The sequence below is a fragment of the Dermacentor albipictus genome, chromosome 8 (genome assembly GCF_038994185.2).
Source record: "Dermacentor albipictus isolate Rhodes 1998 colony chromosome 8, USDA_Dalb.pri_finalv2, whole genome shotgun sequence".
In the NCBI taxonomy this organism is placed as follows: Eukaryota; Metazoa; Arthropoda; class Arachnida; order Ixodida; family Ixodidae; genus Dermacentor; species Dermacentor albipictus.
The window spans coordinates 52,572,636-52,594,621 of NC_091828.1; the positions used below are offsets into that span (position 1 = coordinate 52,572,636).

Consider the following 21,986-nt stretch of genomic DNA (forward strand, 5'->3'; position numbering starts at 1 on the left):
TAGGACTTTACCCACTTAGCGGTAGATCTGTACGTATGTATGTATGACTGCACATAACCTCTTTCCTGCCAACTTGTGTTTTTGTGTAGTCTATGATCAAATGGGTAGAGCATTTGGTCGCTGTGCTGTTAATGGGAACTGGGTTCAAAACTAACTGCCGGCCCAACTTCGGTCGCTCAGCATGTAACAATGAGCACGTGCTGCTATTCAACAAACTTCTTTGATGCCAAGTTGGGTCACTGGGTATGTGGTACTTATTATGTGCCACTGTTCAATGAGCAGCCTCTCCCAGTGATCTCCAATCACCCCTGTCTTGTCATCTACCTTTACCCCGACTGTGTCTAGGTTGGCGGGCCTGCTCCCTCCCAACTAATTTGGTCTTTCTCTCTTCAAATTGAGAACAATCCTAGACCTCTCCAACCTAGGATCACTACTATTTACCCGACCTCACACTTCTACAACTTGCACTTTGCTAGGGTCGGCACAATGTATGAAATCTATTTCATTTCTTGTGTCCCCATTACGACTTTTCCAGGCCCACTTCCTGCCATTCCGCTTCCAGAAGAAGGTATTCATATCTCAGGGACAATTTATTTCCATGAAGTCTGCCACATCTTTCATCTTCTAATTCTAGAGTTCATGACATAGTTGCCAGTAACCTGTTCCACCACCCAATTTTCCCCCACTTTCGCATTAAAGGGCCCCTTGAGGTCTGGCCATTTTGAGCTGACAAGCACAGTGCATACAATGCGGACTCATAATCAAGGATGCTAAAATTACATCAGTACACACCGCGGAAACAGCTAAAATTTCGAACTTAAGACCGTTCACTCTTTTCCTCACGGGCCTGCGCTCCAAGATGAGGGGATGACTTATATCAACAAAAGCGCCTACGTACATGTGTATGCTGTGATGTTGCTCATAGTGACATGTGACACTTTAAGAATTATTCAAGGCAACATGTGTTATTTGTGTAATCTGCTGTTTCAAGAGACGAATTAAAGTTTAGAGAAATAATATAACATGCAGACTCCGTCTGCATGTTATATTATTTTGTTATACGGAGTCTGCATGCATATAACATGCAGACTCCGTCTGCATGTTATATGCATGCTGCTTGAGCAGACATGATGCTCAAGCAGCTGTCTCCCCAAGCATCCCTGCTCGTGACTCTTCGACAATGACGACCACGATTCATCAAAAGTCTCCACACCACTGTCCAATGACTACATCCCGCAGGCATCCAGCTCGGCGCTGTTCATCGACTCGTCCACTTCAACCTTTGCTGCAGAACATGATCAAAGCACCTTGCTTCAGCCGTTTGAAGTATTGTACTTCATCGATATGCCAACTGAGGGAAAGGGGAAAGTAGGGAAAGGAGGAGGCAAAGGTAGGGAAGAGGTATTTCAGCAGTCAGCAGGCTTTGTTTCCATTACTCACAAATTATGCTTCAGGGATGCACGACAAGATCGCGATAATCATTACCTTGCAGAAATTTCGACTATAACTTGAGAACTTTTCCTGACAGGGGGTTTCCTTTCAAGCAGTTTGGCGGCAACATTCCTGTCAGCCACTCCTTGAGCAAAATTTTTAAAAGGCGGCCTGATAAACTTCCTGGAACTTAGAAGCAGCAGCAGCTCTTTGCGGTGGTCAGTGTCGTTCCACAGCTCATCACTGGTAGGCTCATGGGCTCTTGCACAATCCTCTGTGCGTAAAGTTCAAGGGCTTCGCGACGGGCCTCTAATGAGGAAGCACACAATCCACGAATCTCCGAAGACCTACGAGCAGATTCAGCAGTTCCCGAGATCGATAAAACAGGCCACCACAGTCTCGATGAGCGATGGGCCTGTGTTTAGGAGTGCTGCTTTTTGCTCGCCGTAGGAAGCCTATACGGCCTGCACAGGGAATGTGCTCACTCGCCGCATGCACAGTGTATTTGTCAATCATGGCCACGCTGGCGATCTGAAGGGTGGAGACAAATGGTCGCGCTGAAAGGCAGTTCAGGACCTTATGAAAGGTGCTTGTCGCACCATGCAATTCCTGTTGAATAAGAAGATGCTGCGATGAGAATGTGGCCAAGCTCTTAACATTGCTTTCAGTTGAAGTTGCCACGATTCTGGTCTTCAGCATCTTTGCACTCTGCACTCTGCACTTTGCACATGCTGCACTCTTTACGTCTAGCATGTCATTGTACCCGGCAATGCGGCTCAGAAAGCCAAACATTGGCTCGATCGGGTCGCTGGACATTTTCCGAGTCAGGATGAACTGGAAACTTTTTTCGCTGTAAGTAGATGATGGATGCAGGCAACTTTCGATTTTGTTGGAAAAATCAGTGAGATAAATTTTCTTGCTTAAAAGGACACTAAAGGTTGCCAGAAACTCAAGTTAAAGTGGTAGTGCAATGTTCTAGAACGTCTAAGGCGTCAATTTAATCGCGAACAGAGCTTTAGTAACCGAGAAATTGAGGTAAATGCATGACACGATTTGAGACCCCCCAGCGACGATCCTCGTATTAAAAATATCATTTCATTTGATTATAAGACGGCAAAAAATGCTGCATGTCTACGTCTATTCGATTCTAAGAAAAAGTAACATTTTGACATTGCCCTTCAGTAATATGGGTGTTCGAAAGGTTTCGTTTTCGCTCGACTCTGCATGCTCGAATCTGCGCCGCACACGCTTTGGAGTTTCAGTACTTTCATTATCGCATCGTGCTGTGAGGGTTCTGCTGGCTCGCAAAACTTTCAATGCCACGTCCATGTGATGTCGTGGGAAGCCCTCGTTGCTTTCCCACTCCGGAGAGCCGGTGTCGAGGCCACCGTCGTAGTACTCAACGACGCCGGCAGTGCGAGCCCTCAGCAGCAGGTCGCGCTCGTCGGTGCTCAAATCGCTGAAGTTGAGCCCACCATCGCGAGCCAATCTGTCGGTGTCAGGGTCCATTGCGACAAGCGTCGAAGTTTGCGTCATAGAATGAAGTACCAGCTTATGGGCGTATTGCGCTGGAGTTTGAGGTATAGTAGCGGCGCCTGGTGGCGGTGCGGGAAACCACATCTGGGTCATGCCAGCTTGGCTGTCACGAAGCACGTTTCTAGGACGAGTTTTGCGTCGATTCGCACTTTTTTATGCCCTGTTGCGAGTGCAAAAAGGCTCACAGACCACGCCGACCCGCTGCGAGCTCGCCGCAGCCTATAGTTTAACGATAACGGACTCTCCGTGTGCCGTGGGATGTAATTCGTTTCTCCTTCCGCTAGCCACCATACTCCCGCTTTCGCTCTGCTGTCGGCTCTGTCTTGGCTCTGTTTCTGGCCGCGCGTTTGCGTTTTGTGCAGAAAAGTCGTAGCGCCGTCTGCGGACGCCGTTCTACTCACCGATGGCGCAACGTCACTATGAGAACATGATGTCAGTACTCCTCGATCGGAGGGCGGGCGATTTGAACTGCGCAAGAGGTACGCGGACGCTTCAGAACGCATTTTCTCTTAAAATAAGTCTCTCCTTGGCACGAAACAAGCGTTTCGAGGTTTCTGTGATGGTATTTCAACAGTCCACGTTGACTTAATAGTAACCTTTAGTGTCCCTTTAAAGGGCCCCTGAAACGGTTCGGACAAATTTCATAGACGCGTGGAGTACAGCTTAAGTAGAACATTCGCACCACAATTTCAGCTTAAGTAGAACATTCGCACCACAATTTAAGTGAAGCGTTACGTATTAATGGAGCTACAAGCTATTAGAAGTTACCCTCCTCCCCAGCCATGCTTTTCGTCCTCAACTCGTTCGCCGAGCGAGTGGGGCTAAGCTCCGCCTTCACTGGTCCTGCGTCACGATGCAACGTCACATCGTCCACTTCCGGTGTTTTTGAGCCCGCCCCTGCCCGCGCGAAACCTCTCTGCTAGCCGCTTGGCTGTCGACCCCAAGCGAGAGCTATCAAAGCAGCGTGCGTTGCGAGCATTCTGTCGTAGCGCCGAACATGTCTGGTATTCCGTTAACCACAGGCAAGCTGGTCATTTCGGCAAATGACTGGAGGCATAAACTCAAACTGATGAAGGAACTTTGGCGTAGACGTACGTGAGCGGCCTGATCGGTCTGCACGGTCCAGACACTTGTTGGCGCAGCGCTTAACCAGCCAAACAAAGCGCCAATATTGCTCCAACCAAGTGTAAAATATTTTAACCATTTATAAAAACAATGTGTTGATGATTACACTCCTGCAAAATATAAGCACCAGGAGCAAAAAAGAATACGCTTCATTGCCGCTACTGTGTATGGTTGAGCTCTATGCCACCAGGTGGCTGCACCGTGCAGACCATTCACATTTGCCCTTCTGCTCATCTCGGCTCATCCCGTTACGGCTTACGTTTGCCATAATACGGGACTCGCGAAACGCTATTGCGTTAGTAATCTTCCGGTGTAAAGTGACGGCCACAAACGCGCAAATCCTGGCGCCGATCGGATAGTGGCAGTCCGATGCGCAGCAGCCAGTTCTCTCGTAAGCTGCCTTGCAGAGGGACACGATGTCGCAGCTTGACATATTGCCAGTCGCTACATTTGCAGTCCACAAGGCAACAAAGTCGAATCATAGTGCTCACGAAAAGACTGAGACCAACTCTGATTGCGGAGCTCTCATCAAAATGGAGTACGTTGTAACACAAGCAGACGACACTTGCTGTGTGCCGGAAGTGCGTAAGTGTACTGAAAAATTGTTCTTGTGCATTCTCTTTATGCTACTCTCTTTTTATAAAAAGAAATTAACTAACATTCCAACTATTACGAAGATCATTTGTTTATCATAAAGTTGGAAAAATTATCACGCGCCCTGGTCAGCCAATCGGATAGCTCGCCCCACTGACGTCATATGGGTGATTTCGGTCATATGGGTAGGGGCGGCTTAAAATCCCGCCGAGCAGTGCACTGCGATCGGCAGCGATGTGCATTTTTAAAACCTTATAGTAAATTACACGCTTTATGCAGAGCACTTAGATGTGTCAATTAATGATCAGAAGGACCTACTCTAACGACTCAGTACGTCTGTAGAAAATCGTCAAAAGCGTTTCAAGGTCCCTTTAAAGGGCCCCTCACCAGGTCTGGCCATGTTGAGCTGACAAGCGCAGAGCATACAGTATGTGATAAAAATTGTGCCTGCAAAGTATTTCATTGCCATGTGCCGCGGAAAGATCCGAAATTTAAACCGAACGCTGTTTTTCCTTCTCGCAGCCGCCACGCTCCAAGCCGGAGGATGATATACTCCCGTCCCTGCACCTACGTAGTCGTGTCTGCAGTGTGACGTAGCTCGTGGCGACACGTGACTTTGAGAATTATTGGAGGCACCATCTGTTATTTGCGAGATCTGTTGCTTGAATTGACGAATTGAAGTTTACAGAAAAAAATAAAACACACAAACGGAATGTCTACGTGTTTTTGTTTTACTTCGCACCAAACCAAGAGAGAGCTACTTCTGTTTCGGCTGCTTCTTCCCACGGTCGTGCGGTCACGTGCGCAGGTACCGAAACTGTGCCATGTTCTACTGTGTTCCAGCGCGTGATCATGCCCTGCAATCCGCTTGTTCTGCCTCAGTATTAGCATAGCAGTGAATTATGCCACTAGTACGGTTTCCCTGCACACAGCGTGGAAAATTTGTGCGCTTCACGAACAACAGAACAGCTCGCGCGCGTTGTTGTCACGGAAGTGCATAGCAGTGAAAAAAAAAGTGAGAAAAATGTATGCGTCACGCGATCCTCGAGGTCCGGTATGGGAGAATGCAGGGAAGGAATTTTGCTTGTGGAGGCTAGACAGGGCGAGTAGAGAGACTGTCTTGCTTTGCAGTAGAGCCCGCCTGCAGAAATCATGAGTTTGTGGCACTGAAATATTTATATATCGGCTATTATTGAGCCCATTTGAAAATTTTCTGCAGCAGAATGCTCCTTAGAGGAAACGTAACAACTTCCAGCATATAGCAAAAGTTTGCTATGGGGCCTGGTGAGGGTCCCTTTAAGGTGCCAACCGTAAGCTGCAGTGCAAGCTGGGCACGGAGAACAATCGCGCCCCCGACAACCTATTCCAGCAGCGCATCAGACATTGCAGTTACAGCGGCATCATCTCGCATTGTTCTCTATGAATAAAGAGTGCTAAGGTGATGCTAAAGGTTTGGAGAGGCTGCGAGCTAAAAAGGACGGACATGCGAAAGCAGACGTCTCAACACCAGCTGCCCTTTTCACTAGTTGGCACTGGTCCGCGTTACTGAACCAAAGCCATGCTTCATTTTATTGTGTCCACAACTAAAAATTGCCGACAAAAAAAAAAGAAAAGGAAAAAAAAAACATCGGGTTCTGGTTCCTTCACACTGCAGCGCTTTGATGACTTGCGGCCATGCACTACTGCACGACAGCGCGCTGAACTACTCGCAAATCTACTGGCATTTTACTGCTGGCGAAACTACTAGCATTCACGCGTCCCTTCGTCCCGACCGTCAGTAGCAGAAAGGCCGAATGCCACACTTGAAATTCATTAAGCATGACAAGCACGTGCGCGAAAACAAGGGTGCGGAGACGAAGTTTGACATCACTCTGGGTACTCTCATCCTGAGCGCGCGATAACAGCGCCATGGTGCGGCCCTGCAGCTGCTCCAGCCGCCTAAGCCGTGATCCATTTCAATCTGTGGTCAACTGTACATGCTGCCCTTCACTTTGATGCCAAGTTGGGTCATTGTGCATGTGCCAGTATTGAAACTCTTTGACACCACTACCAACACTACCCCTACCACTACCGTATATAACAATTGTGCACCAATCATAAGATTGCTAATGACACTAAGGTCAACAATCTAAAAAAAAATGGATGCACCACCAATTTGCTTCTTCTTAACCCCATTAGGGCCTATTTTTCTTTCTCCAAGTGCGACCCCCCAGCGTTGAGTTCTTATTTATAGCAGGTTTACCATCGTCAAACTGACCTATATTGCAAAAAAGTTAACACATTTTTCTCAGTGACTATAAAGTGGCAATTATTATTTTTCGTAGAAAAACATGCATTGTTCATTTTTCAATACAGATACAGATGGGTTGCATAACTACTTAGAAGAATAAAATAGTAGATACACCGAAATAGATACGTTCCAATTCGGCACTCACCCACGCCTTGTTCAGTTGCTTCGCAGCCGCACTCGGTACGTGCTGCTCTTTACTAAACCACTTTGACGCCAAATTGAATCCCAGGTGTGAGCACTTTTTATATTACTTATCATACAAATCATACAATCAATAATCGTGCACCACTCATCGGACTGCTAATGACATTGAAGTCGCCAATCATCTCTAAATAATCAATGCACCCCCAATTTTCTTAAACCATCGAGAGTATTTTTCCCCCAAATGTGAACCCTCAGTGTTGAATATTTTTACTGTAGATTTAAAATCTTGAGACTAACAAATTTTGCAGAAAAGTTATCTCAACTTTTTCAGAGCGACAATAAAGTGACCAAACATACTTTCTGCAGGTAAACATGCATTTTTTATTCATGAATACAGATGGGCTTGCATTACCACTTATCAGATTTTTTTTTTTTAATACAGAGAGGCTAGAAAGCAACACAGAGGCTAGAAACAGTGACGTGCTCCCAGGGCTCGGTTATGTTAGCAGCTTCCGCCATTATGCTATCACTACCATTGGGGTTTTGCTCCAGTGCATAAAGCCAGCCTTTTTGAAACAGCAGTTCATGGTGAAAAAGGGTCCCTAACACTTTTTCCATTATTAGGCACGGCCACTGGATACAACCTTCATGATGACAAAACTCCCAGTTTTCAGAGTCATAAATATTGTTACGAACAAATAGTTACGATAAAGAAGAGGCCAGCACTGTGAAGGTGACGACAATAATTAGAGGCTACTAGTATGGGCTGTTGTCTTTTGGCAAAGTGCAGTGTACTCATTTTGTAAATAAACTTGTATGTCGCTTCTTGTCTTTGACTTCCCAAGTAACATATTTGGTGGAGGTAGACATGCCCTGTCCTCGTCATGGGGCTCGCAGTGGATGGTACATCGAGCCTTCCGTCAAGGCTCCCGGAGATGACAGTTCGACTCAACCGGCTCTGACACATGCTGCTACTCCGACGAGCCACATCGCACGCTCCACTCCACGTGATCCTGGCGTATTCATGGAGAAAGATAGGGAAGACGTCGATGACTGGATCAGCCTGTACCAACGCGTCAACACCAATAACCAGTGTGACTCAACCGTCATGCTTGCCTACATATTATTTTACCTCGGTGGGTTGCACAGCTCAAGTATGGCTTAGGACACACGCAGACGAGCTCACCAGTTGAGATACACTTAAACAAAAGCTGCTGCAGAACTTGTTTGGCAACCCTTACGGTCACCATCTTGCTGCTGTTGTGCCTGACAATCGATCAGAACAAAGGATGATTCACCTGCAGACATGCAGCAATCACAGGTGCTGATCCCACCTCATTGTTCACTCAAGGAAGCTGAATCAGCATCACGAGTCTTACAGACAGGTAGTCACGTTCCAGATCTTTGGCTTTCGAGCACCCAGAAATGACAGCTCGCTTCAAGTTAACAATGGCACCTTCTCCTGACCATCACGAAGAGGTCACTGATTGATGAGAGGGTCATTGACTAGAACTACCAATAAAGGCATCAATGGCCGGTTCAGTTTGCCATGTGGAAGCCGCCTTGTATTGTGCAACGTTGGGAGCAGGATATGGTGAATGGTAAGGCGTTTGTGATTGTCCTGTGAAATCCCTTGACGAGAGAATGAGGGAAATAAATGGCATAAAAAAAAAGTGGACTGGGATGGATGCGAGAAGGAAGAAGCTCTGACATACACACTCTAGCATGAAATACGCTCTTAAAGTTAAGAACCGTGTGTATAAAACTCAACCATGCATTTCTGAATATAAAACCTTTTCTCGTTCTCGTAACTGTCGCTCAGAACCCTTCTTTTTGCCGGCACCAGGCACGGCACCATACATGGAACCGACTTCACAATACAGGCCGGCAGCTTATGAGATCGATTCGCATTGGCTACATTGGTGTGGTGAGTGCTACGTGTTTGCTTCTCTTTTCCCAAGACTCATAGCGCAGGTAATCCATAATAGTGTTTGGTGTTGTTAGTTAAATAATTACATACATCAAGAATATAGTGTCTCGTGGGCTGATTGCTAGTGGGGAAGGAACACAGGGTGCTTTGTGAGCATGGAGATGTTGCATATCCAAGAACTCCTTGAAAGTCATGAGCAGATGAACATTTCGGTTGGCCCTGCGAAAGGCAAAATGTAGCAATTAGAGCTTCTGCAGAATGAGGAGAGGAGTTGGGAGGAGGCTGGTGAGGCAAGGAAAATTGCTTTGTAAAAAAGAGCACGAAGAACAAGAAATTCTGCAGTCTCCTAATAGTGACAAGGATGGACTAGCTATGGCCTGATGTTTGCTCTTCGTGTCACCAGAACTCTTGCTAGTACAAGTAAGCAGATGCTAGGAGGGTACGTTTGTGTTTTCTAGTGGGGATCATTTTACTCATTCACCTTCTTTAAATAGCAAACTTCAGTTTTAAGGAAGGGTGAATTTTGAAGGCTAACGAATTCGCCATGGAAAAATTCAAAGCGCAGGACCTCCTTCTATTTGCAAAGAGTTGGGCATTCTCGCCAGCTCCACAACAACACAAGAAGCAGTTCTCGACGTCATGAACGCAGAAGATGTGACAGTCCAGGAAGCTGAAGAGGCTTGGGAAACCATTGTTGAAAGAAAGCAAACGGCAGAGGAGTGCAAGAGGTGCAAGCGTGAAGCAGGAGAGAGGCGAGAGGTGCAAATGTGAAGAAGAAGAGGCGTGCGAGGCGTCAGCATGAAGAGGCAGAAAGGCGCAAGCGTGAAGCAGAGAGGCGCGAGCATGAAGAGGCAAAAAGATGCAAACTTGAAGCAGAAACACGCCAGAGGCATGTGCAGGAGGCAGCACAATGGCATGTTCTTGGAATGGAAGAGCTTGAGCAGGAAAGTCAGATACTTAGATGGCAAATAGCGCGATTCCTGCTCCATACTTTCAGGGCAGAAGAGGATATAGTTCATATCCTCGCCGGTTTTGAAAAAGTGTGCGTCGTATTTTCCTTTTGTGGTGTGTCTCAGGTGTTTGTGCTGTAAGTTTAAGTTCAGAATTATGTACCAACTAGGCCCAAATGAAGTTTTACTGAGAAAGAGGGTGTCAGCCGGGACTTGTGGACCAAGATATTACCAGCACTAATCCTGTTCAGTATTGCTGTTTCATGAACTACTTCTCTGAGGACAAAGTGTGAGACTACAATAGGGCTACGGATTTCTTTAGATCCTTCTGTATAGCATTTCAAACCGACTTTGAAGGGCAAAAAGAGAGAGCAGCAGAACTCGCCAAGCATTACCGCCCGCTCCGAAGTTTTCGAAGTAAGCCGTGACAATCAGAAACAAACGACAAAGCAGGATATGGTTCCCGGAAGCCAAAGGGTAACAAGTATTTCCGTAGGAATTTTAAACCGGAGACTTCTAATCCCCCCAGCACAAATCAGGAGAAAGAGGGTGACACACCTAAAGTAGCAGAAGCAACGAAGATGCTCCCGCTGATGGTGCACACACATTGCAGGCACGGAAGATCGTTGTGTATTACAACTGCGGAGGAAAAAACCACACAGCCGGGAGCTGTGATAAGTGGGTGGTATTTGTCATAATTCAGGACTCCAATAAGAGCATGCAGCCATATATGGGACAGCTTTCACTGAACGGCCAGGTGTGTACGGAGGCGGCAATTTCGGCCAGCCTGCCAGAGCAAGTAACCTACTGATCGGCGAATAGGCCAGAGCAGGCACTGACGGAACGAGGAGAACCCTTCTCCAATATGGGAGCTTTCAGGGCAAAAACATGGGAGGAGGCTCAGAGACTGATAGGCGCATTCCCTATTGCGCAGCAGTCAGAGGACCATGAAATGATTCTTGAGGCAGCTGAGCACAGTGATGAGTCAATCATGCTGGTAGCTGGAAGCGAGGGGAAGGCAGTAGACAGCGGCGTTTTTTTCTGCGCAAGAAACGGAGGGTCCATTACTCCAAGTGTGTACGTAGGCGGCAAGCTCGGCCAGCCTGCCAGGAAAAGTTGCCTATGGCTGTTTGCATTCGTCAGAGCAGATGGTGAAGCAAAGGGATAGGCCTAAGATGAGAAAGGCAGATGGGGTAAGGAGCATGGAACCAAACATGTGAAGCGACAAGGCCACACAGGCAAATGCACGAAGGTCAGGATCCGGCCGGAGACTGTGAAAAAGGCAAAGGACGGTAAATGCCCAGCTTAGGCGTTTCCAGAGATCGACGTGACACATGTTGCAATAACGAGAGCTTCATGAAGATTCAGACGTAGTAACAGTCACCTAACAGCACTGCAGCCGTCTCTTCATAAGCAGAGGGACAAAGGCAAGCATCCTGTAGGCTGCTACAAGAGCCGGTCACTCACAGGGGCAAAGAAAGGCAAATGCCTAGCACCTAAGGGAACAGTGCGTGTGTGGGTTTGTAAATGTAATCTTCTCTCAGTACTTGGAGGCTGCTGTCCTAAAGTTGTAGCTACGAGGTGCGTCAGGAAATTAGAGGCTTTTGCCTGCTTCAAGACTGCAACTTGCAAAAGCCGTGAAATGCATCACCCACTCCAGCTCGTCTGAAATCTGAAATCAGGCAGACAGGTTTGCAAATTGTTTTGTTCTTTTGATTCGTGTTGTAATTAGCTTAGTTGAACGATGAATGTTTAAGAAGCATAAGGAATACCACAAAATTTTGTTAGGTGGTTAGCATTTTCGGCTCACGTTAGATCTCCAATTACAAACAAAGTTTATGTCACAACACACGTAGAATTGCCAGCCAAACGAGGTTAGTGTTGCACACAGTTTGGAACATCCTTTCTGCGTGTGGTAGAAAGGATGACCCAGATTCGCTGCCAAAGCTTGCGAGTGGTGGCACAGGCGAACATTCCAGAGGTTAGTTCTTGTAGTAACACATGAATGCCCAAGTATATGGATGGGGAAACCGCGTCGCGGTAGCTGAATGGATTAGAGCATTGCACGTGTAACGCAAAGACGTGGGATTGTTCCCCACCTGCGGCAAGTTGTTTTTTCATCCACTTTCATTGCCTTTAATTTATCATTTCTTTAATTCAACTAGTAAATAAAAGTTTTTTTTCCCACATGTTTCCTTGGTGTCTCTGTTTGTGGGCTTCTCAAGGTATGATTAACAAAAACTGGGCCCATCGCTTAACCCCCTTTCTTCTCATTCTTACATAATGAGGGTCTTGAATCCGACAACATTGATGCCTTCAGGTAGCATGTGCAGGTTTATTGACCAGGTGCCTGCACCCTGAAAAATCATGTACTTACGCTGCCTGCGGCAGAAAGGATGTTTGACATCCGCCGACAAGGCTTGAGAGTGGGGGTGCTGGCTAACACTCCCAAGGTTAATTCTCATAGTAACACATAAATACCCAAGAAAGTGGATGGGGAAACCATGCCGCAGTAGCTCAATTGGTTAGAGCATCGCACGCATAAAGCAAAGACGTGGGATCGTTCCCCACCTGTAGCAAGTTGTTTTTTCATCTACTTTCATTGCCATTATTTTTCTTAATTTCAATTAATAGGTATTTACCCAATGTTTTCCTTGGTTTCCCTGTTTGTTGGCTTCTCATGATATGATTAATAAGAACTAGGCCCCTCAGTTGACCCCCTTTCTTCTCATTCATACAGTTTGGAAGCTCACATGCAAGTTGCGCAAGTGGATAAGTTATGGTTTTGCAGGAGTTCATACAAGTCATAACGTGCAGGAGTGTTTTTAGGCACGTTTTGTAGATTGCGCACAAAAACTTCAATTTCTTCAACAATACTAAATTTTGAACGTTTTAGGAGCTTTTGTCAAACACAGGACATTGTTGGTCTGTTCTGCTCAAGGTATGGCAGACTTTCTTTAGTTAGTTTAATTACTTCCTTGAAAAATCAGATAATTAAACACTCAAGAAAGGAAAGCGTCAGTGAAGATAAAAGGCCTCAGTGTAATTGCTTGTAACTTGCTTTCGATAGTTTGCATGATTTGTTGGAAGTTCTTTTTTTACAGGTCAGAATTGGTGATTTATTCTAATCACGCTGCATCGTATTATCCAAAGGTACGTCACATAAATATGGCCACCTGTTCGGGTAGGGCGTAGCCTTACAGTAGCACAATTAAAAGTGAACTAGAAGAAAGGCAAAATAAATCAGGCCTTCTGAGCCAATTTTTAAGTGATAAGGCTTGTAGATGGTTTACACATTTGTTTATTTCGCAATTTGGCATCATGTCATGATCATGTAGCTATCTTGTACTAAGTGTTACAGATATCAATCAATCAAAGTCAGTTCTCCCTTCATCTTCCTGATCTGTAAAAGCTCTAATTCATGATTACTTAGCTTCATTACATAAGCTTCGTTTGTGCCTATTTGCACGGAGACATAGTTGAAAGTTTCCTCGTGCTTGTCCAGATTAATGTGAACCGTGTGTTTCATGGTTTCCCTTCAGATAGGGGGTTGTCAGATTATTTCAACTTGTACAGGCTGGCAATGAGTGGCCTGCATGTGGCGCTTGCGGCATTGTGCAGGGCTGACAAAGGTCGTTCCGTGGAGCTTGTCATCTTGCATCTATACAGTCAAGTCAGAGCCCACCTATTAGGATGCCTTTGGCCAGAAGATCTTAATTCTTGGAACCTGCATCCCAATGGCTTTGAGAAATGCAAGCATCAAGCCAGCCGAGCTGCATCGAACAACTCAACGTCCTGATGCGCCGTCTGGTGGCAGGGGTGTTGTGCCTGACAATCCCTCAGAAAAAAGATGCTTCACCGGCAGACATGTGGCTATCATGGGCACTGATCACGTCTCATCGTTCACTCAAGGAAGCTCAATCAGCGTTGCCTGAGTAGTAGAACAGGCAGTCAGGCTCGAGATCTTCAGCTTTTCAAGCACCCAGAAATGACAGCTCATTTCAAGATAACAATGTCACCCTCTCCTGAACGTCACAAAGAGACCACTGATTGATGACGGCGTCATTTTCGAGAACTTACAGGGAAAGGCGCGATCCTTCTGCACCTACCTAAGTCCATACCTATGCCAGCAGCCCCCGGAATCAGTGCAGTACTGGCACAACGCCAGCACAGCAACGACCATATTACCACTTATGCCAGCAGACACCTTACAACCTTCAAGCATGACCATTCCATCATTGAGCTCGAGTATCTGGCACTAGTTTGGGCAGTTGCAAAGCTATGTCTATAATTATATGGCCAACCCTTTTCAGTCATCACACACCAGAACGGACATTGCTGGTTGTGCTCACAGAAAGACCCTACAGGTCTACTTCCTCACTGGGCGTGACGCTGACAAGGACATTCGTATTCTGTCATTTACAAATCTGGCTGTCTCCACAAGAACACTGATTGCCTGTCTCGTTACCCAGTCAACGAGCCTGATGACACTGTCTGTAACACCGCCAATGGCATTTTCTCTGTGTCTGCCTTCCCTAACAACGCCGTTGAGCAGTACTGAGACCTATAACTTCGAGCAATCATTGAGCATCTGCACTCTTCACCTAACAATGCCTCTCTTCGCCGATATGTCCTCCAGGTTGGCATTCTCTAACGAGGGAACTTCTACCATGGCGGGTCTGATTATATCTTCTTGTCGTGCCCAAACTTCTACAACGCACTCTGCTCTTTGAGTTCTATGATGAATCTACTGCAGGACACCTTGGGGTATCTCTCAGGTACAACCCCATCCGCCACTGCTTATTCTGGTCTGGTGTCGCTCAGCTCATCCGATAACATGTTGCTGCCTGTGATTTCTGCCAGCACCAGAAAGAGCCTCAGGCGCTACATGCTGATCACCGTCCCTGCAGAACAATTCTTCCATGCTAGATTAGAGCTCCTCAGCCCTTTTACCATGCCATCCACTAGAAACAAATGGGTAGCCGTTGCAAATGATTACGCCACCTACTAAGGGTGGCGCCAATCACACGGGCTCTCCTGACGAGTTGGGCCACTGACGTTGCACTTTTTCTTCTATGACATTACCTTGCTCCACGGCGCCCCGTGACAGATTTTTACTGATAGTGGTCACAACTTTTTGTCAAAAATTATCACCGACATCTTGCGTTCCTGCTCCACACAACACAAGCTGACCACCTCACATCATCCTCAAACCAACAGACCGACGAAGCGGTTGAACCGTACTCTCACAGATATGCTGTCCATGTACGTTTTGAAGAACTGCTATGCTTGGGACGTTGCCCTTCCTTACATTTGCCTATAATTCTTCTCGGCATGACGCTGCCACAATTTTTCTATTTATTGTAGGGTCGCAACCCAACCTTGCCCCTGGATACTACATTTCTCTCTGAACCTCCTCGACAGGCGAGTATGCGCAGTGCCATCGCCTTGGCCTACCAAGCTTGCCAACTTGCCCGTGGTCGACTGACGGCATCGCAAACCACTCAGCAGCAACTCTACAATGCCTGCCACTGTAACAGACAATTTTTCCTTGGTGTGCACATGTTCCTGCGGTAACCCTCTCGTCATGCTCGACTTTCAGAGAAGCTCCTTTCCTGATAGACAAGGTCCTGCCGCATGCTCCACCAGGTGACACCAGTGATCTACGAAATTGCTCCCGTCAGCTCAATGTCACCCTCTACTAGATCATCCAGTGATGTTGTGCATGTCAGTAGGCTCAAGGCCTACTACAGTGCTTCCAAGCCAGGCCTTTAGTTGGACCGGGTTGGCACTTTTACCGACGAGGGTAGTGCTATGGACCAGTAGTTACGATGCAGAAGAGGCCAGCGGTGTGAAGACAATGATTAAAGGCTAGCTCGGGCTGTTGCTTTTGGTGAAGTGCAGCGTATTCATTTTGTAAATATACGTGCATATAGCTTCTCATTTGCATTTTCCCCTGTAACAATATCATTGAATGCGAGCTCATACTTCTTCCAGTCTTCCAAATTTGCAGTTACGTGTCAAGCAACACAGTGTTGCACTCTGTTAGCACCACGGAGTAAGACATTTCGGAGGTGAAACTCCTGTCAGCGCGAGCGAGCGCGGGCGACCAGATAAGGTCACAATTGTTGCATGCGCCAACGAGACCGTATGCAGTGGCGGCGCCATGCGGCGGGTCTTAGAAGCCACAGCGAAAAAAAAAGAATGCAGCGCGCGCGCATGCGGCTTTGGTGCGCTCTTTGGCCACTTCTTCCGTGCCAGGCGTGCGCAGCTGAACGGGAGCAACACGCTCGGCTGGTTGCCCTGGCAACCGAAACGGTGGTAATTTCTATCCAGGCCGCCAGCACGAAAATGGTTCCGCGGGCTTGTGACCTTTTCTGGTCGCCGCAAACAGTGGAGTTTCCACTCTTAAAATGTTTCTTGCTCCGTGGTCAGCACTATCATTTACAAATTGGCTGTCTGCTGCTTTGTGCTGCTTCTACAGCAAATTTTCCACATTGTTTCCGCGCTTACCTAGAGAGAGAAATGGCAGAAAGGGGGGTGTTAAGGCGCCACTTCACCTTTCACTTATAGCCCTTTTTCTTTCATACTCTCTATCTCTCTCCAGATCCATATGAAGTACCATTATGAGTGGTGCAGATGCAATGCAGCTGGCGCCTCTTGCGCCAAGCTGCGATGCCCTCCGTGGCTTTGTGAGATGCACTGCGCGGAAATGGTGGCACATTCGAAGTCTCATAGGTAACCTTTCCACCCTGCCTTAACACTGTTCGTTTAAAGGGAACTTAGCAATGGAAATGTCAAGCACAGTATGAAAACACCATCCTGAAGACATAACTGATGGTTGTGTCTAACATGCTATGATAACATGTCATTTTATATGGATTCTTAAACGTAATCTTTCCTTGCATGTTTGTTCGAATTTTTTACTGCTGCTACTGCCTTACAAGCCGCTTCAGGCAGTGGATAAAAGTGTGCATGTACATGGCAGGAGTGAGGTAGAGAGGAAAGGTGATGCAAGAGGCTCGTTTCATTTTTTTCCATCCTGCTGCATTTGCCAAAGACCCTCAGGGTAGTCACCAGATAAGCCTCTTGACAGCTGTAGTTATCCGTGAGCCTCCCCCAAAATCATTGCAGAAACTGCAGCGCTTTTTACTCTTCTATTAATGTGCTAGTCTCGAGGGGAGATAATACAGAATGCAGAGGATGGGTAGAACCTACGCAGTTGTGAAATGAGTGAACAGTCTTGCCCCTCCCACTTTCCATACAGAGTGGGGAGAGGAAGGTGGGAGAGGGAAAAGGTGACATAAGAAACAAAAAAAGACCACATGCTCTCAAACTAAAGGTGCAATACATTAAATTTCTGCTATATCTAAAATATAGACAACACACAAATTTGCCAAGTGGACAACTGGCGTGGGGTGCGTACATGCCAAGCTTCATTACATCACCGTATGGTCTAGGCGACAAAACAGAAGAAGCAGCATGTGAAATCGACCCTTCTGTGCTCACAGCGGCAGCTTTGCGGCTATAGTCAAGGTCGCAGGTTCAATCCTGACTGCAGCAGCCGCATTTCGACCAGAGTGAAATGCAAAAACGCTTCTGCATTTAGATATAAGTGCACGTTAAAGAGACCCTGAAAGAATTTTGACAATTTTGTAGAAATGTACTGAGTTGTTAGAGTTGGTACTTGTGATAATTAGGTGACAAAAAGCGGGTAATTTATTATAAGGTTTTAAAAGCGTACTATCACGCTCAGTATAATCTACAACACGCGACGCTTCGCCATGCACTTTTGTGTTGTAGCTCATTCTGAGCGTGATTGTACATCACTACCAATCGCAGCACGCCACTCCTCCGAGTTTTCAACCTCCCCTGGCCAAGTGACTTGAGGTGACCACATGACGTCAGTAGGGCGAGCTGTCCGATTCGCTGCTCAGGGCGCATTATCGATACTTTTCCCTACTTTATGGTGAACAAATGTGGTTTGTAATAGTTGAAATGTAAGTTAACGTGTTTCTACACAAAAAGAAAGTACCAGAAAGAGAATGCACAAGGACAATTTATCGCTACACATAAGCACTTCCGGCATACAATAAATGTTGTCTGCTTGTGTTACAACATGCTCCATTATGATGTGAGCGGCGCAGTCGTTATTGGTCTCGATCTGTGTTTCCGCGAGCAATACAGATTGCCCTTGGACTGTGGGCTGCAAACCTAGCGATTGGCAACATGTCAAGCTGCAATATCATGTTCCTCGGCAAGGCAAACATGTGAGCAAAGTGGCTGCAGCGCTCGTCGGCATCGAATCAGCACCAGGATCTGCGCATTTGCGGCCGGCACGCCACACTGAAGGATTACCATATACAGTCAACGACTGAATTTTCGGACGCCCAAATTTTCGGACATGCCTGATATTTCGGACGTCTTCGCGGCACCGTCACGAACCCCATAGAATCAATGTATAAGGACATCTGAAGTTTCGGACGCTCGAACCCCCCGCCGTCCAATTTTCCGGACTTTTTGACGGACGGAAGGACTTTTGGCTCCTCGCACAGCGCCCTTGTGAAGGAAATCGACTTGCAGCCGAAGCATATCACCGCTCTGAACCACAACTAGCCGAATCTAGCCGTCACACATTGATTTGGTCTGGCCACGCTGGCTATGTTCATCGCCGCACTTCCGCCTTAGGCGGAGTTTCCGGAGCGGCGCCATTTTGTTTGTTTGTTTGCACAGGCCACGTTTTGGCTAGCGTGGTGTGTGGTTGTGCTGTTGTGTCAAATATGCTCTGCGACGCTAGGCCTAGGTGCTTCGACGCTCGTCAGCGAACTCCACTGTTCGCAACTAGAGGATTTCGCTCGTCTTCGATGGCGGCCACTCCGTCTTCGTCGTCCTCGCCGATGGCATCGAAGCGCGGAAAGCAGTAGTACCGTCGGACGACGTGATCAACGACCTCCGCTCTGCTGGGGTTTCCATACCCACGGAAGTAACTTTTTAACAGTTTGTTGACGCTGACAATGAGCTCAACTTCTCCGCAGAACTCACTGACGAGGGAATAGTCCGTCAGGTTGTGGGGGATTCAGAAGACTCCCATGTTGAAAATGAGGAGCCAGTGCCTGCGCCGCCTACAAGCGCCGAGTTGACGCGAGCACTGTTGACTCTTATCGGTGTACAGTGCTGATATGACCCTTGCTCAGATCGAGGCGAATATGATCGCATGCAACCAGAACGCCGTCAAAACAACAATCAACAAGTTCTTCAAGCCACTGCAGCAATAACACCGGCTGCTCGACGATGCACATGTACATAATAAACCGGCTGCATACATAGTTTTGCATACAGCAAGTCGTCTGCATACAGAGTTTTTGAACGCCTCTTTTTATTGCCACTTCACTGATGCTGTGGCAGGGTTTCGGAAGCCTGTTACTTCACCCTTTACCTCTAGATCTGAGAAAAAAAGAAAACGGGTGCGTTTTTTTGCATGCATTCATTTTTTCGGACTGCCTGAATTTTCGGACGTTTTTACGTTCCCTAGAGGGTCCGAAAAATTGGTCGTTGACTGTACCCCAACAGTGTCTCGCATGTGCAACCTTTCAAGTAAACCCAAGCACAAGCGGACTGGGCCTGGGTGTTTTATGGGATGAGTGGAAGTGCAAATGTGAACGCCCTACAGGTGCAGCCACTTGGTGGCAGACTGCTCAACCACAGAACTAATATAGCAGTAAACAAGTGCATTGTATTTTCCTGCCGGTGTAAATTTTTGATAGGAACTTAGCCATGAACATGTCTTTCTAAACGTTTAAAATTGTTTAGGCTTGGTTACAACTATATTAGCTCTTCGTTTCGCTGGTTAACCTCTGCACCACCAGTTGCTTGGACCACGTAGACCGATCAGGCCGCTCACATACGTCTAGGCTAAAACTCCATTACAGCAACAGTAGTATGGGGAGGGGCTTTAGTTTAGGCCTCCACCCACCCGTCAAAGCATCCAGCTCACCTGTGCTTACTGGAATATCGGACACACTTGCTGCTGCTACAGAATGCTCACAACGTACACTGCTTCGCACACTGGCTCCAAGACAACCACAAGTAGACAACACGACATCCCATCATGAGGCAAAGCCAGTGGAGGTGGAGCTTAATCCCGATCACTCGGCAAATGGGTTTAGGAGAAAATGCATGGCTATGGAGGAGGGTAACTTGTAATTGTCTCTAGCTCTCTTAATATGAGATGCTTCACAGAAATTGTGGTACGAATATTTACTGTACCCTACGCGTCTACAAAACTTTTTTGAACCATTGAAAAAAGATTAAACTGTGTTTTTACGAGCCAACACCTAGATCTGATTACAAGGCACACTGCAGTGGGTAACTTCGAAAATATGGAACACCTGGGGTTCTTTAACATGCACCTAAAACATGGGTGTTTTCGAATTTCGATCCCATTAAAATGTGGCCAGGATTCAATCCCAGGACCTCATGTGCAGCAGCCCAACAGCATAGCCACTAAGAAACCAGAGCGGATCCTGAACCGTTTCAGCGACCCTTTAAAGGACACAAAGGTGTCAAAATCCGTAGTCTGCCATTATGGCATGCTTCATAATTTGAGTGTAGCGTTGACACATACAACCCCATAATTATATTTATGTTTAACACATCTGCCACGATACAATGTGCCATGAGAGGGAATGACAATACTCAACCCTCTTGTAAGTCATGAACAATGACGTACAACTCCTCAAGAAATGGGTTCCTGTAGTAACGGAGGTGTGACAAAACTTTATCAAAGGTGTGCAATGTTAGCAAGCAAGAGTGCAAGCCCTAAACCCTTGTTGGTAAGATTGCTGGCAAATTAGAGCATGAACTTGTGTGAAGAAAATGTGTAGGGACCATAGATGATGACTATCAATGTAAGCGAATAGCCTATAGGAATGTGAACAAACAAAAGAACAAGAAAGAGCGAACGAATGTTTTCCTTGCAGAGTCCAACCACCAACCATTACACACCTCCAACTAACAACAAAAATGGTCGAAAGAGCCAAAGAAATTCCCTTCAAAAGATTTCGTCGCAGCCACACGTCCATGTCAGAATGAAATGCAGAGTACACCACACTGCTACACATAAAGCCCAGAGCAAGTGGCAAAGTTTCAATAATATACCACCATAAGGACGGTTGCCGATCACAACTCAGACAAAGACCGAGACATCTAAGCATAACTGCAGCCTTGCAGAACTATTTCTGATGCTGAAAAAATTTAAGCGATTGTTTTGGCCAACTGACATTTCCCATGTACAAGACCTGATCTATACTAACACTTTTGCCATTACTCGCAGGCATCGCTTGTGGCGCAGCAACTGCATTGTACAGATAGGCACAGTCTTATGACAATGAGTCAGACATTGAGGATGCAACTGCCAAGTGATAGTGCACCTGCCTCAAAAGACCTTGAAAAGTAACAATATTCCCACAAGGAAATTACTCACAGCTGCGGACGTATAGTCGCAGTTTGCAACACAATTATCTCTGTATGATTTATTGTCTCGGGGCAGCTGGGCACAAATTTTCCGGATTCATCTATTGTTTCTTTTGTGATGACATCAGGCACGAAGGGCACCACAGTATCATAAGAGTTCTGGCCTAGACAAGTTTATATGCGCATTTAATGCATTTTGGGAATTTTTAACAGGTAACTGGCCGGCCTTACTGGCCTAGATCTGAAAATGCCTTGCCACCTGTATAGCACAACAGAGATAGAGTGTCACGCATCACTCAAATGACATTTAATTCAATCTTCCTTTACCGGAGCAGCTCAAGTAAGAGAAGCATCAGCATGCCTTGAGCAAGAGAATATACATACCAGATTATAGACTGAGCAACCACCAGCAATCAGCGCTTGCAGCTAATTGTTGTCAACGGTGCAGAGTTAGGCTAGACCTTGACGGGCCCAACTAACATCAGAAGAAGCTGTAACGACAGCAGTAGCACAG

General features: G+C 46.6%; 1 protein-coding gene across 15 annotated transcripts in view; it reads right to left on the reverse strand.

Moving 5' to 3' along the window:
* The window catches only part of LOC139048782 (zinc finger protein 84-like), a 208,407-nt gene that overhangs the window by 32,564 nt on the left and 153,857 nt on the right, over positions 1-21,986 (reverse strand). For 4 of the 15 annotated variants that reach the window (XM_070523411.1, XM_070523412.1, XM_070523406.1 and 1 more), the window contains exon 2: positions 21,857-21,963. The exons of 4 other annotated variants lie outside the window; for them this stretch is intronic. The gene's annotated coding sequence lies outside the window, so the exon portion shown is untranslated. Of the gene's footprint in view, positions 1-9,140; positions 9,270-16,513; positions 16,644-21,856; positions 21,964-21,986 lie in introns of those variants that run through there. 7 more of the 15 variants (XM_070523409.1, XM_070523413.1, XM_070523415.1 and 4 more) reach the window with 6 other exon arrangements.